A 17,579-nucleotide genomic window follows, 5' to 3' on the forward strand; every position below is an offset into this window, starting at 1 on the left:
GGCTACGATCTACATACTGTGGGGTTGGGCTCCAAATTCCTCAATAGGACACCCATAGCACAAGAGTTAATAACTAGAATCAACAAATGGGACTTACTCAAACTAAAAAGTTTTTTTCTCAGCAAAAGAAACAATAAGAGAGGTAAATAGGGAGCCTACATCCTGGGAACAAATCTTTACTCCTCACACTTCAGATAGAGCCCTAATATCCAGAGTATACAAAGAACTCAAAAAATTAAACAATAAGAAAACAAATAACCCAATCAACAAATGGGCCAAGGACCTGAACAGACACTTCTCAGAGGATGACATACAATCAATAAACAAGTACATGAAAAAATGCTCACCATCTCTAGCAGTCAGAGAAATGCAAATCAAAACCACCCTAAGGTACCATCTCACTCCAGTAAGATTGGCAGCCATTATGAAGTCAAACAACAACAAGTGCTGGCGAGGATGTGGGGAAATGGGTACACCTGTACATTGCTGGTGGGACTGCAAATTGGTGCGGCCAATTTGGAAAGCAGTATGGAGATTTCTTGGAAAGCTGGGAATGGAACCACCATTTGACCCAGCTATTCCCCTTCTCGGTCTATTCCCTAAAGACCTAAAAAGAGCATACTACAGGACACTGCTACATCGATGTTCATAGCAGCACAATTCACAATAGCAAGACTGTGGAACCAACCTAGATGCCCTTCAATAGATGAATGGATAAAAAAAATGTGGCATTTATATATAATCGAGTATTACTCTGCATTAAAAAATGACACAATCATAGAATTTGCATGGAAATGGATGGCATTAGAGCAGATTATGCTAAGTGAAGCTAGCCAATCCCTAAAAAACAAATGCCAAATGTCTTCTTTGATATAAGGAGAGTAACTAAGAACAGAGTAGGGACGAAGAGCATGAGAAGAAGATTAACATTGAACAGGGATGAGAGGTGGGAGGGAAAGGGAGAGAGAAGGGAAATTGCATGGAAAAGGAAGGAGACCCTCAGGGGTATACAAAATTACATACAAGAGGAAGTGAGGGGAAAGGGAAAAAAAAACAAGGGGGAGAAATGTATTACAGTAGATGGGGTAGTGAGAGAAGAGGGGAGGGGAGGGGAGGGGAGGGGGGATAGTAGAGGATAGGAAAGGCAGCAGAATACAACAGACACTAGTATGGCAATAGGTAAATCAATGGACATGTAACCAATGTGATTCTGCAATCTGTATACGGGGTAAAAATGGGAGTTCATAACCCACTTGAATCAAAGTGTGAAATATGATATATCAAGAACTATGTAATGTTTTGAACAACCAACAATAAAAATTAAAAAAAAAATAAAATTTTTATCCTTTTGAGTTATACTTTACAGATTAATTTTATTATTTTTCTTTTTCCCCATTTTTATTGATGCATTATAGTCATACATAATTATGAGAGTTATTCATATTTGTACATGTACAAAATGTAGTGATATAATTTGGCCAAAGTTTTGGCCTTTTCAACTTTCTCCTTCCCAACTTATATTTTTCTTAGTTCTTTCTACTTATAACTTTGTCATTATAACATATATAACCTTATAACGTATATCACTAAAAACTTAGTTATGTTCCACTAGTTTTATACTTATTCTTTTAACATGCTCAATCCTGTGTATAAATCTATTATATAAAGGACTCATCTTTTATTCTATTATCCCATTACTATTATAGCTTGTTTTCTCTGGGTTGTTGTGATAGAATGAAAATATTGTTGATCAATCTCACCCATTACTATACATTTCTTTAGGCTCGTTTGTATCCCCAAAGCTTGAAAGTGTAGTTGAAAGTCTTACTGCTTGGCTGGTCACAGATGACAGGACTGTCTTCCTACATGGGACAGACAGGATAGAAAAATAATTTCATCTTCATTTTTTTCCTGTACATTTGTCTTCCTTTTAGAGAGTATCGCTTGAACAGTGATTTTTGATAAGGCTAAAAAAAAATGATACTACCAGTATCAGTATATTGAAAAATATTTCCTTCTTCCTATCTTTCCTTTCCTGTCTATTCACTTTGGCCACATGGACTTATTCCACAAAGGAAAGAGTTAAGACAGCAGTTTTAATTTGTTGTAAGACATTTGTGGAATAAGAGAGGGAGGACAGAGAGGAAAAGAAGAAGAAGGAAAAGTAGTCAACATTTACTGTTAAATAAAGTGCACTAAACATTTGTATTCTGGAGTGGGGTTCTTGGAAAGAAAGGAATGAAAAGTGGTTTCCTTTTGCTCTGTCAAAAAACTTGCAGGTAAAGGTGCATTATTTTTTGGAAATCAAGGATAAATAAGAAAAAGAAAACCCAGTCATGTTGCCAAAAACATAGTTAACCCATCACGAAAAGTCTATCTTTACTCTCTCAGTTTTCCATCCTCTTCTCACTTTTGATATGACTCCTCCCATGATGATATCAAGGAAGGAGTTGCTGGGTGGGTTTGCCCTGGAATAATCTTCATCAGGACCCTGATAAAAGTCACACCAACAGAGGAATACAGTCTAAGGAAACAATGTGCTGCCTGTGCAACACAGCTTAAAAGACCTCCAGCCCATCCTCCAGTCATTCTTTGGTCCCTTTGCAGTAGAAATTCTGAAACCACTGGTGACACTTCCAGTTCTCTGCTATGACCATAAATTAAAAAAAAATTATATTACTTAATAGTATACTTGGATGTACCTTATATTCTTTGCATATATAGTCATAAATTTAATTGATCAGAGCTTTATTGGCTCTGACACATTTGCATAAAAATGATACCTTAATTTGATAAGATAATTTGCAATAATTTGATTAGTCATTCTCAAACACTATAGTCCTTCTTCTTTCTGCCTTTGTACATGCTGTTTTCTTAAACTGGAAGAAGGACTTCTTTCAATTCAGATATTATCTTTTCTAGAAAACTTTCTCACCTCCTGTTGGGAGGGTGATGCCCCTTCTATGTGCTGTCACACAACCCTGTGCTTCTTGCTCTCATACTTATTCATTTAACACATACTATGCCATATACACTGTGATTTATACACGGACACTGGATGCAAAATAACTAATGGGATTTTAAGAAACAAATAATTTATATGCTATCTAACACTTTAATGTGAAAAATTATTGGAAATTATTTTATCAAATTAAAATATCAATTTTACCCAAATGTGTCAGCCAATAAAGTTTTCGTAAATCCAATTTATGGCTTATGACTGGGTATTCGAAGCATACAGTTACATCCAATTATACAATTAAGTGAAGTTACTTATTTTTATTAATGCTTGGAATTCCACATTAATGCCTGAAAATTTGTCAATATAATATATGAAATGAATTGGTTACAAAAATAAGATTCATTGCCATCTCACTCTATTTGTAAGAGCATTTGATAGAATACAGTATTCATTCTTGGTACAAACTTTTGGTAATTTAGACTGAGGAAGATAAATCATTAAGATGATAAAATTATCTCTCTCAAAGTATTGGTCAATATAATTTCAACTGTTGAGATGCTGGAAGTATTTTCCTAAAAGCCACTAAAATTTATTATTATTATTATTATTATTATTATTATTATTATTATTATTTGACTTTTTAAATAAAGGTCCAGCAATCAGATCAGAAAATAAAAGTAAATGACATTGCACATACTATCATATTTCAAATTATATTATGCTTTAGTAGCCACTATATTTTTTTAATCTAAGATACTAAAATTCTCGCATATGAGGGCCATGGTATAACAAATGTAAAGACATAAAGTCACATGTAGTATCACCAATTAAAACTGTAATCTTAGTGCAAACTGTAATCTTAGTGAAGTGTTAAAACAATGGAGGACAATGCTCATAACATGTTTCCTGAGAAAGGAAGTTTCCCAAAACTACCTAAATGAATGCAGTTTTTTACAAACAACTGCATAAAGAAATTACAGTGTGTTTTGATGTTTTCTCTGGAACATGGACTTAGAGCGTTAACAATGTAATCTCCATATTTTCCAAATAATTCTCATTGGCCCATGTTTCATTATTATAAATACAAAAAAATGCTATTTCCAAATTTTTCTTGCAAGGGAATAATGGAATGGACAAACAGAACTTTCACACCAGTTTTCTTTAAAACCCAAAAAGGAAATAAAACAGTCATTGAACAGGAAATTGGAGAGAAATTTTTTGTTGCTTTATATTATAAAGATGAATACAATGTCAGTTAGTATTCTGGTTACAAACAGTAAATCTCACACAGATACCCACTATTAGCATACACCTTGACATAGCCTCAATTATTGTAAAAAGATTCCATAATCCACCATTTAGAATCTTAACATCATGTACATCCAGAAGACTGGAATCCTAATTAGAATAAGATATACTCCATGTTTGCATAAATATGTCAAAATAGAGTCTACTGTCATGTATCTAAAAAGAACAAATAATATACACACACGTGAATGTGATCAAGTTTGGCAGTGTATATAGGAGGCACTGTAAATCATCCTGTAGCATCACACACACACACACACACACACACACACACACACACAAAATACAGAGACACTTGTTGGACAAAAGGAAGCATGTGGAAAGATCTGGGGCTTCTGTTACCTCTTCTTTCTGTCAGAAAGTGGTAAAAATTTGGCTCTTTGCCCTTCACATTTTATTCATCTCTTCAAATACCCAGTCATTGTCCTCACCATTGTGCATCATTTGTGGAAAGAAAGCAAACTGTTGATCATGAAGCATACACTCTTTTTCTCTGTAAGTTTATCAAAAAGAAAGAGAAATAGTTGGTAAAGGTTGTATACTCACCAAGATTCTCTGATTTTACCCCAAGGAATGTTTGAACAGTATATGACAACAGTCATCTTGCTTAATCCAGGTTTTCCTAATGTTTACAAAGTGCCTTTGTTCTTCACAGTATGAAAGGTTACTGGCAAGAGGCCTCTAGTACTTATCTAAATAAATGACTTCCTAGGAGCCCTAAAAGAGGTTGATAATAAACAGTAATGGGTGAGTTAGAATTAAGCTCTCTTTTCCTTTTTTTTACATAGTCTTAAAAATTATTCTGTTTATTTTTTCTTTAACATCATCATGTGAATACAAAATGCATCACTTTCCTATTAGGAATACAGAGGAAGCTTTAAACTCTTACTTGTAGGAACCTCTATCTGTGCAATAGATCACTCTGGGATTGATTAGAGCATGCAAACCGTTCAATTATTTCTAAAGCTCTGCCAAGGAAACCTACTGTGATCTGATCCTCTTCTTTGTTCTTTTTGTTAGTAATATATCTTTATGGAGAAGTACTTTGTTTTAACAGAAAAAGCAATTGACTTAGTGTCAGCATAATTAGAGTTCTGTCTGGGTTTGTGATTTACCAGCTGCAAAAATCTTGCATGTCATAAGTGTAAGATTTATAAAATAGGGTAATAGTACCCTCATTGTAGTGTTTAGATGATTAACATAATATACCTGGAAGATCTTGGCACAAATGGAATATACCATACATAGTATATCAATTTAATCTGAACTACTAAACTGCCATTTTTAATTTTCCAAGGTAAGCAGAAACTAATTTATAATGATGTTCATAAATATTAAAGATATTTCCTTACCAAACTATTATTTCCCATGTCCTTTTCACTATTTAATACAAAATTGACCAAAAACAATAAATCATTCCAAATTCTTAAATCCTATATCCTCTTTGCTTTCTGAAAATAGCTCTTCCCAACTCTGTTTTAATCTATCTCATTGTATAGAGATATACAATAAATTACCTGATTTATTGGGACTACAATCTTCAAAACAAGTAAGACATTGCAGACATAAGCACACGGATGTTGCTAATATACACTTCCTCTAGTATATCACTAAATTTTTCTATTTACATGTTGTAGTATGAAAATACTTCATGGCTTCATGGTGAAGTATAAAGACAAGAATGAAGTAGCTTAACTGTTCCTCTTCATATTAGTTTTAAATTTAGCAATCTTCTCTTTGTGTTGTAATCATGTCATAGAATCCATATATCAGGATCCTGCAGCTCCAGATGAATGCTAGTAGTTGGAGTCAGTGGGAGACAGATCAAAATAAAGCTTTCATCACCAATAAAAACCCATGTCATGAATTTCAGTTTGTAGTAAGTCAATGTGCCACCTAAATACTCTCTCACTTCAGGGTTCTTAGTATTTCCAGCGGGCCTATTGGTGCCTCTGGCAGCTAATTTAAGCCCATCTTTGTTTTCTTCTTGGAGTCTCTATAATCCCACAAGTGATTTAAAGTTGAATCTTTAAATCTTCCTAATGGTAACAAATTTTAGAATACTAAGGATAATGTCTCAAGACTTAATCATGTCTTATTCATTAAATAACATTGTTTTCTTCTTTGAATTAATTTTCTCTGATTTTAGAAATAATATAAATTCATTGTGGAAATTGGTTTATTCAGAAAAGCCCAAATAAAGAAAGTCATCCATAATTTTAGATGTAAATATTGATATTTTTGCATATTTTCATGAATATACTTTATATAGCATAAAGTATAATTGATAGTATATTGTACTTGCTATTTTATAACTTGCTGTTTAAAGTTCATGTATTTTATATATTTTCTGATTTTACTTATTTATGGTACCGAGGATTGAATATAAGGGCACCCTACTACTGAGCTAGCTCTCAGCCCCTTTTATTTTTTATTTTGAGACAGGGTCTCACTGAGTTGCTAAGGCTGGCCTCAAATTTGTGATTCTCCTACTTTATTCTCTGAAATAGCTGGGCTATGGCTCATGTTATTTTAAAACAGGGTTTTAATGAATCCTATCATTTTAAAATGGAATATAGAGAGGAGGAAAATACATGTAATGGATGAGTGGAAATTAAATAGTTTCCAGTTGAATTTCTTGGTATTTTCTACTTGTCTATAGCATTTTAAAAGTAATTACAGTGTTGGAGGGTATTATTCTTACTCCCTGTGAATAAAAACTAATTCACATTATCAGAAAGTTTTGCAATGCCCTTTTTATACAATGTAAAATGAGTGAGGGTGCTATACATTTTTATCTTGGTGGTGTGAAATAGCCATAAGGGTGTATTAACCAAAGCTGTGGACATGTAACCTCCAGGGATTGAACAACAAACTCCTGCCATGGCTCCCTGGCAGCATCCTCATCTACTACTTACTGTATTTCAACTTTCTGGACCCTGCCCATGCTATACCACCTCCAGACTTTAATATTTTAATTCTATTCCACTTATAGTCTTTTTGTACCTCTGCAATCATGTAGGCCTTAATTAGGAGAACAGTTACTCTAGAGGACTTTAGCTCATTTACAGTAAATTCAATATGAAATGTGGGGCTAGAACAAATAATTTGAAAGAGAAGCAATCAATTACAGTTTAATGGCATTATATGTGTTTCATATTTTGGTTACTTCACTTCTATTCACCTTTTAAGATTCATGGGCCTGCTACCTATGTATAGGCCTTTGCTCTGTTTTGATGCCAAATACTCATTGATGTATGGATATATAAAATAATAAACACAAGTCCTTGCCATAAAATTTAGCAGGGAATCATAAAAAAGCAGAAGATAATAAAAAATGAACCTATGAGAAGATTCATAGTACATTTGGAGATTCAAAATATTACCTCTATCTGCAGCACTTCTGAGAATAAAAGTATATATTGTTAATAAAATCACATCATAACTATTCAAGATAAAATACAGCATATGTGCAAAGAAAAATGTAGTGACTTAAAGGAAGAAATTGTTACCTTATCCAGTCATGAGAATCAGGAAATATTTGAGATACAATAGGCTCAGTATGAAGTTTTTGGTGTCAACAAAGATTCCTTTAGATGCCACTTAGGGAAAATGCAACCTCAAAGTGTATTATAAAGTAGAGCATTTATTAACTCACTTAACAAGAACTCTGTAGCTTAACAGTTTCAAGATTCAGAGAGGTCATCAAGGACACAAGTCTTTTCCTCTTTTTGTTATTTAACCAAATACAGCAAAACTTAGTGGGTTAGATCAAGGAAAACGTTTATTTTGGTATTGACCTTATAATTTGTGCTGGGCTTAGTTGGACAGGTTTCCTCTTGGTATTAGTTGTGGCAGCTTGAATTGTATGGATTGGAATCATCTGAATGCTGGTTTACCACAGGTCTGATAGTAACATGCTTGCTGTTGGCTAGGTTCTTAGGATATAACTAAAACAACTGTATGTAGCTACATAAAAACATGATGGCTATGTTCATAGAATGAGGTGGTGTGAGAGAGGGAGTGTGTGCACTTGAGATTATCTTGATGAAGAGCATCAGAATCTTTAAGGGATCAGTTGGCAGACTTCTTTACAACTGTAAATCCAGCAGATAATACACTGTTCAGAAGGTTTACATGAACATTTTATGTTGAAAATAAAAGGGCTATCTGGTTTTGTAAGCATGCAAGCTTTCATAATATCACAATATCAGAATACAAAGACAAGATCTGTTTCCCCATTGAGAATATCATGCCTCAAGCTATTTCATAGTTTTCAGGTGTTTGCTACAGGACCCTCTTCATAGCTTCTTTAATCTTCTTATTCCTTAGGCTTTTTTGATGTTGGAGTTATCACTCCATAAAATACCCTGATGATCTCATCAGATGTATTTGTGTCCTTTTATTTTGTTTTCACATACATAAAAAAGGCTAAACCATAAAATGAGATGGTTACTGTCCAATGGGAGAAAGACTGCCTTCCCTCTTTTTTCACTCTTAAAGAGAAGATGTTGGGACTTCAGTTTCTAAGAGTTTTAGGACACGGGGTACTCATTGCTATATATCATTACTTTCTGTAGCAGTTTAACCACTCCTTTCTGTTGAGGGCCACAGACAAGTCAAGATGGCTCCTGGCACTTTGCCAGGAGGAGTGGTTTGAGAAGTAATGCCAGGGAGCCATTAAGATTATGGAGATTCCTTAATGACTGACTGCTGTATCTAGATGATGTTAATTAAGTTAAGCTGTGTATAATTAGTTAAGTATATATACCTCTGCTGTCCGGTAATAAAGCGGCTCCCACTGTTTCAACCTTCACAAGTTGCTTGTCACGCCCCCCCCCCCCCATGATTTTGCCCAGCCAGACTGTGGCACCTTTCTGTCTCAATATTAAATGAAATAGGGTTGCACTTCCTCGAGCTAGTTCACATCTTACTTATCTTCTTTTTCAGCTGTTGCTATGCCATGGGCCCCTAAGAGAAAAATGCAAAGAATTCCACCATTCCACAAGTTTTTGGTACATTATTATCCCATTTGTCTATTTTCACTTTTGTAGTCTTTTACATTTTCTGCTTCTTTTGGCCATATTTATGGCATACTTTTCCTTTCCTTGTGTATGAAGATACTTTAATATATTCTACCAGATGTTGTATAGTTTTGCTTTCAGTCCTTAAATATTTAATCTGTCTTAAACTTAGTGTGGTCACAGAGTAATGTGTAGCTTTAATTTGATTTTTTTCAATATTAGAAGGCCATTACTAAAGCAAAAATTATTAAATAGTTAGTTGACCATTCTCTACTGATTTGTAATGTAATCTTAAATCAAATACCATTAGTTTAGGATACAAAATTCCACCTAAACCCAGATTATTTCTGCTTGCTGTATGTAGTTTACTGCATTGATATGTCTGTCTTGAACTGTGCCAATGGTGAGATATCAGAATTAGTGTTGCTTTTTATTGATCTTGTCATTTGGCAAAGTAAATATGCAATATGAGTTTCCTACATAAATGAAATTTAGTTGTCCAACTTATGACAGGTTTTGTGCAGTGTGTTTTAGTGAGTATTTATATTTTTCTTCAAAAATTCCTTGTGCAGTTTTTATTCATGGGTACTTTATACTTTTTGTTGGCTTTTGTTGTTGATGTCTTTCTCCTTCTCCCCCACCCCATTCCTCTCCTTTTCTTTCCCACCCCATCCTACTCCATGTTACTGGATATACAATCCAGTGGTGCTCTCCCCCTGAATCTTATCCCTAGCCCTTTTTATTTTTATCTTGAGACAGTTTATCACTGAGACTGACCTTGAACTTTGAGGCTGCCTCAACCTCCTGAGTAGTTGGAGTTACAGGCATATATCACTGTGACCAGCTTCCTAATATGCTCTCCAAGTATGTTCTCTAACCATTTGTACATGTTGCAAAAACTACTACTGAGTTTTACATATTGATCTTGTGCTTGGCAGCCATGTCAGAGACTCTTATGAGTTTAAACTTTTTGTTTTTACAGATTTTTTTCTTTCTACATAGACAACCTTTCCAGTCAGGATTGACAATTGTGTTTCTCTCTGTGTAGTCTTCACACTTCCTGTCACTCCCTTTCTCCTTTATGCCCTTCCTTATTGTCTTCCTCGTGTGCTCCCTATCTTACTATTTTTCATTTTTCTTTCCATTTTTCCTTCTTTCACTTACTCTCCTTATCCTATCTTCCCCTCTTCACCTTTCTTTTTAGGGTCTCTGCAACGTTGAATATAAGATGTAAAAATAGGCATTCTCTTCTTTTTTTGGAACTTTAAAATGATTTGTGAATTGTAAGTTTTCAATAAATAAGTTTTAAGAGGTTAAGGAAATCTTGTGTTTTTAGTTTGCTAAGTTATTTACCTTTTATAATTATGAATTAATAGGGATTGTTATTAAAATATTTTTCTGCATTTACTGTAATTGTCATTTTAATTCTCCAATTAATATTATCATGCATTGTACTATATATATATTTTTAATATTAAGAATTCCTCGCATCTTGGAAGAAACCCTATTTTATTGTTAGGTATTGTTGTTTTGTACCTTTATAGACTTTGTTAGGATTTTATTTAGTATTTTTCTGTCTATGTTCATAAGTGAGATTGTTCCATAAGTTTTCCTGTCTTATATTATCCCTTATCAGTTTTTGCTTCAGGTTTATATCACACTTATAAAAGATAGGGGAGCTTTCCATAATTGCTTTGCAATCTTTTATGAACTAATTTGTATATCATAGGTGTTGGATTAGAATCATTGGATAATGAAAAAAACTTATCATTTTTTTATTGATGTAAAAGTATATGTAACCTAGAATTAACCATCTAACCATTTTTAAGTGTACAGTGCACTGATATTAAATGCATTCATAATGTGAGGCAACCATCACCAGTATTCATCTCTATAACTCTTTTCATCTTGTAAAGCTAAAACTTTGTACTTACGAAACAGTAACCTCCCTCCTTTTATTTCTCTGATTCTGGCAAGCACCTTTCTACTTCCTCTCTGTGTTTTTTAACTTCTGGCATATTAGTAGAATCATACAGTATTTGACTTTTTTGACTAGCTCACTTTACCTAGCATAACTTCAAGGTTCATCAAGGGAGCCTTTGTGAAAACTTCTTTCCTTTTAAGACTGAATGATATTAGGTTGTAGGTATACACCACATTTTGCTATTCATGTATCCATTGAGAGAAAACTTACGTTACTTCAGTATTTTAGCTATTGTAAAAATGCTGTTATGAACATGGATATGTACATATCTCTTGGGAATCATAATTTCATTTCTTTCTTTATTTAGTGTACTCAGATGTGGAATTTCTGCTTTATATGGTAATTCCATTTTTAAGTTTTTGAGGAACACTCACACTATTTCCATTGTGGCTACATCATTTTACATTCCTACTAATAAAGTACATGGGTTCCAATGTCTCCACATCCTCTCTGACACATGATACTTTTGTTATTTTGATAGTAGTCATTTTTATGGCTGTGAAGTAGTAGCTCACTGTAGTTTTGATTTGCATTTCTTTAATGGTCAGTGATACTGAGCATCTTTCCTGCCCATTTTGGCCATTCACATGTCCTCTTTGGAAAATATGCCTATTCAACTTCTTTGCCCACTTTTTATTTGTTTTTGTATTTTTGTTGTGTCTTACTAAATTTTTAAAGTACTTATTAGTCTTCTACCTGTAATTGGATTTCCTTATTTACTCATTTTTCTAAATCTTTAAGCTGGATTCTTAGAGCATTAATTTTCCATCCTTCCTGTTTTCCAGTGTATGTATTTTCACACAAATTTTGAGAGTAATTTTATTATCATTAAATTTGTAAATATTTTAAAGTTTCTATTATCCTCTTTTTAACCTATTAATTATTTAACAATGTTCTTTTTAAAATTCTTACTTTTTTTGCTTCATCACTTTTATTTGTCGTGTCTCCAGAATTCAATATGTCAATCTTTCAAAATAATCAGCTATTACAAGAAGAGTTTATATATTAGTTCTGATTGTGCAAATAATTGACATAGGAGACCATTTTTATAAATATGCAAGTTTTCTTATAAGAATTCTTTAATAAAGAAAATAAATCTCCATATATCTTACAGCAAATTTTATGCATTTTCATTTTCCCATTCATCATGTTGGGTTTCACATTTTAGCATGTCTATAACATCTAACAAACCAAATTACAATTTGCAACTTCTTCTAACTTTCAAATACTACTGATCAGTCACACAAATTTCTATATTTAAATGTTATTTTTCTGAGAGGGGTTCTTTTTGAAATGAATTTATAATGTATGTTATATTGTGAACATGGGTTGTGGTTTGAATGTCTTTGGTATTCATTGAAACTTGCTTTTTTCCCTAATGTATCCTCAGTTTTATTGCATTTAAAAATTTTCTATTATGCAAGCACATCCCCCCCAAGATTATATTAACTTTTAAATATGGGTATACAAGGGCCCTAAAATATTGCATTTAAACTCTCTTATCATCTTTCATGTTGTATCTATTCTTTTGATCTTTTTTTTAGTCTCTCATTCATTCTTTCTTTCTTTCTTTTCCAAAGCCAATGACAGTTTAGATATACCTATGTATTTAGCAATTTCCTTGTTTACTGTATTTTCATTTTAGTTCTTTTAACTTAGGGAATTTTTTTTCTAGGACTGTCTGTATGGTAAAAATCTTTTTCTTTTTCCCTAAAAATGTCTTTATTTTGCCTTCTCTCATGAAAATTTAATTTGATATAGAATTCTCAGTTTTCAGTTATTTTATTTGGATAATTTGAAGAAATTATTCCATTGACTTGAGGCTTTGTGTTCATTGCTGACATTTTTTATCATTTTGACGCATCTGAGAAAATAGATGCTATTATATGATATTAATACATAATAAGATCATTCACTATTAAGAGCAGACTGAGCTTCAGTTTTAAAAAAAACTAGAATAAGTATTTTATGTGGGAAGCATCATGACCGTCTTTAGACCAATTTCCAGGTTTCCTTTTAGGCATTTATTTTTACCATTACATTTTGCTTATTTATAAACATGCTTATATACTTGCATATTCTAGCTTATTCTAGGTGTTATCATTTTATTCATTATGTTTTAAATCATTTTATTCATTATGTTTTAAAGCTAATAAGTAAATTCTTTATTTTTTAATTTGGTATCTTAAAGAAGAGATGTAAGGCAAATACCAATGTCATAGTATACATATAGAAACATGTAGTTTTGTACACACCATATACTTCTACATAATCATTCTTATGACTTCACTATTATAGTGAGACAACTGGTTTAAAAACATGGTAAAATTTTCTGTCTTAGTTCAATAAAATCTGTTTTGCTTTATGACTCTTATATAATTATTGTGGTATTTGCATTGGGGTTATATGTTTGCTTTTTTGTTCCTGAATACCATTCCATTGTATGAGAGAGTAAAAGACATTAAGATACCTAAATCTTCATGCATTTCTCACAAAGACATTATTCCTTCTGAATTTAGATTATTATATTATATAGTCTTTGCCATCAAATTGTCTTGATTAATGTCTTAAGTAATTTATTTCACTTGTTTTTCAGTCACTGACTTTTTCATTTTTGCTGTTTCTCAACACTTGGAAATTTTAACTTTTATCAGGAGCATAAAATTCATACTTAGTAGGCCTTTCATCACTAACACCATTAGTGTTCAATATGTTGAGTAGTCTCATTTCTCATTTTAAATAATGATATATAATACACCTACATACTAACACCTGTGTTATGTAATCACCGGAATTATTATTATTATAATATAACCACTGTTCATTTATGTTAGCCTTACCCAATAGTAACTCACATTTATAAAAATGTTTGTCACATATCTGGTGTGAGAACATGAGTAGCATGGAATAGTAACAGTTCATCTAACTTATAGTTTGTTTGAATTAAATTCAACTTATTTTTCATTCAGGTTCCAGGTCAGAGAAGGCTCCAGGAAATGTGATTATGTAATTTGATTTTTTTTTTACTTTTCCTTAATGCTTTTTTATATTATTTATTTATTATTTATATATAACAGTGGAATGCATTGCAATTCTTATTACATATATAGAGCTCAATTTTTCATATCTCTGTTTGTATACATATTATACTCACACCAATTCCTGTCTTCATACATGTACTTTGGATAATAATGATCATCACATTCAACCATCATTAATTAAATTACCCCATGCCTCTTTCCATTCCCTCCCACCCCTCTGCCCTATCTAGGGTTCATCTATTGTAACTTGATTGTTTTAAGGGTAGCAGTGTTACAAGGTTTACAGGCAAATATCTTGTGGATATATGAATGGCACCATCAAAACTTCTTGACTTTAATTGTATTCAATAAGTATACTTAAAAAATAAATTCTGTAGGAAGAGCCAACTTTAAAGCCAAATGCTAATATCTATTCAGTCTGATATGCCTGGGGAATCACTAGTTCTGTTAGAAATAGCCAAAGACACATGAATGACCACCATCATCAACATATCATATCAAAGAAATTTGTTGTTTTCACTTTTCTTTATTATCTTAGAACTTGATTCTAGTAAATTTTCTTATCTATTTCTTTTCTTCACTTTCCTTCTCCCCTTGAGCTCATTCCCCAAGGATTAGCAACTGAAACTCTGACAAGAATTCAGTATAGGAAATTAAGTTTCAAAGGGACCAATAAAATTTATTTTTAATTTCACTCTTGTAAGAGTTGTAAATAATCTATTAAAAAGTTTTCCCTTTTAAAATAGTAGAATTTTTTCTTAAACCAAGTTTAAGAGAATTTATAATGATATCATTTAGTATCCAAATTCTGTCCTTGTCTCATTTATGGATACAAAATTCTTTCAAGAGGTATATTCTTGACAGATTAATGATATATCTTTGGATACCATATTATGAAAATTTGAAGCATAAAGAAAAAGTGAAAAAGTTTTTACACATCATATACCCATCAACTAGATTCCACCATGAATATTTTACTAAATTTAATTATATCATTCTATGTATTATCTATCTCTGTATCTTTCCATTATTTCCCAGTTATATTTCGGGTGTATTTCTAAGCAAACTATAGATATCATTGCACTTTTCTCTAAATAGTTCAGTATGTTTATTATTAACTAAGGTTTAATATTTATTTAGTTTATCATTTAATTAATTATATTCAACAATTGTGAATGTAACAAAGTTCTGACAAATGCATGTCTGCATCACTGAAATGCCTATCAACATATAGAACATAATATAACTTCTGAAAAGTTCCCTCATGCCCCAGCCCAGTTGATACCTGAAATAACCTCTCCCCCACAATGACAGCCACTATAGTGATTTTAAAAATACCATTGTTAGATTTGTATCTGTTCTATGACTTAAGTATGTGCTATTCTAAAAACAAAACTCTGTTTGCTATGTAAAGAATAAATTGTGGGAGAACAAAAGTGGAATTGTGGAAGAACAAAAGTCTGTAATGGGATTTGAGAAGCCTTTGTATTAGCATAGGTAAGACCATGTGGCTTGGAATACTATGGTAGCAGTGGAGGTGATCACTCTAAATTGTGCTGGTGGGTTATGGGCATTCCTGTGTAATGCTGTACTTCCTGAGATGAGCAAGACTTGAGAAATAGTTTGAGGATAGGAAAATCAATGTTCTTTTTTGGGATGGTTATATTTAAAATGCCTATAATGCTAGATCTTAAGGCTGAGGTACAGATATAGGACTCATTGTTCTTCATATTAATGTCTTTTTATTTTGGTTATTGTCAAGTTATGTATGTATAATGCTCTGTAATGAGTTCAGTGATTATATGTATGTGTAAATGGATTAGGTAGACTGTACCAATCTGTTAACAGTCAATCTTCTAATGCTCAGAATTAAAAAACAAACCAAAACCAAAACTATATATAAAACAAGGCAGTTTAGTTTAGCCAGGATTTTTGCTATAGTCATTGTATGTATTACTTATATCATAGTCATACTTCCCATATTCTATGAAAATGAAATTCTCCCAAGTAAATAAACTTAATACAAAAAGTCACTATAAAGGGGCTAAGGTCGTGGCTCAGTGGTAGAGTGCTCATCTAGCATGAGCGAAGTGCTAAGTTTGATCTTCAGCACCACATAAAAATGAATACGTAAAATAAAGGTATCGTGTCCAAGTATAACTAAAAAATTTTTTTAAAAGGCAGTATAAAATGATACAGTTAATGTATTCATTGAAGCCCACTTTGTTAATAATTGTGGGATTACAAGACCAAACAAGTCATAGGCTTTTCCCCTAGTAAAATTTCAATAAATAGCAGGTTTATTGTGAAAAGAATATAAATCTTAACATAATAAATATTGCAAAGCCTAAATAGTTTGCTATAGAAATTTAACTTAGTGGAAAGAGATGAGAGTTGTGCTAGGATTTTTAAGAAGTCTTTAAGTCAGAAGAGACAGTTTTGAGAGGCAGATGGAGTTTTTTTTTTAAGATGTTAATGGACTGTTATTTTATTCATTTATTTATGTGTCGTGCTGAGAATTGAAGGCAGTGGCTCACACATGCTAGGCAAGTGTTCTACCACTGAGCCACAACCCTAGCATGGTAGTTAGAGGTGTTATAGGTTGATTACACTTGTAGGGATTATTTGGGCAATTGCAAATATCCTTATTTACCTCCAGCATAAGAAAGACAGTCATACATTCATTCATTTATTCAACACATTCACAATAAATGCATATTTTTTTCTGGACACCAAAGGTCTTTTAAACAAAGATTACTTTCATATCGTGCCTTCAGGAAATTCAGTTTATTAGAAGAGATAGGTGTATATGGGCAAATGTATGACAAATGTGTATTTTTCTTGCATGACATTAGAAAAGCATCGAATAAAACATTTTGCATTTTTAAATTTAGTCCTCACAACCCCCTCCCTGCCCCCAGCTAGGTACTAAATTCAACGTTTAGTTCTTGGGAAATGTAGAGTCTAATACATGACAGTTCATAATTCTAGTAAACTGTAGTTCATAATCATTTCTTCTTGACTTGTAAGCCCTTCCTCCAACTATGCTACATTGAATAAATATAAAACATATAACAAGAAATGTAATAGCGGCACACTAAAAACCTATGTTAGAATAGAAGAGAAAGAAATAATTTCTTCTTGGAAAAGTTAATAGAGTGGTAAAAGATAACATCTGTGTAGTGTGGTGAAAAAAGCTAGATTTGTGTTGATAAGTAAATATAGGAAGATAAAAATGTTCCTTTAAATCCTTTGCCCTC

Source organism: Callospermophilus lateralis, chromosome 2 (assembly GCF_048772815.1).
Source record: "Callospermophilus lateralis isolate mCalLat2 chromosome 2, mCalLat2.hap1, whole genome shotgun sequence".
NCBI classification, from domain to species: Eukaryota; Metazoa; Chordata; class Mammalia; order Rodentia; family Sciuridae; genus Callospermophilus; species Callospermophilus lateralis.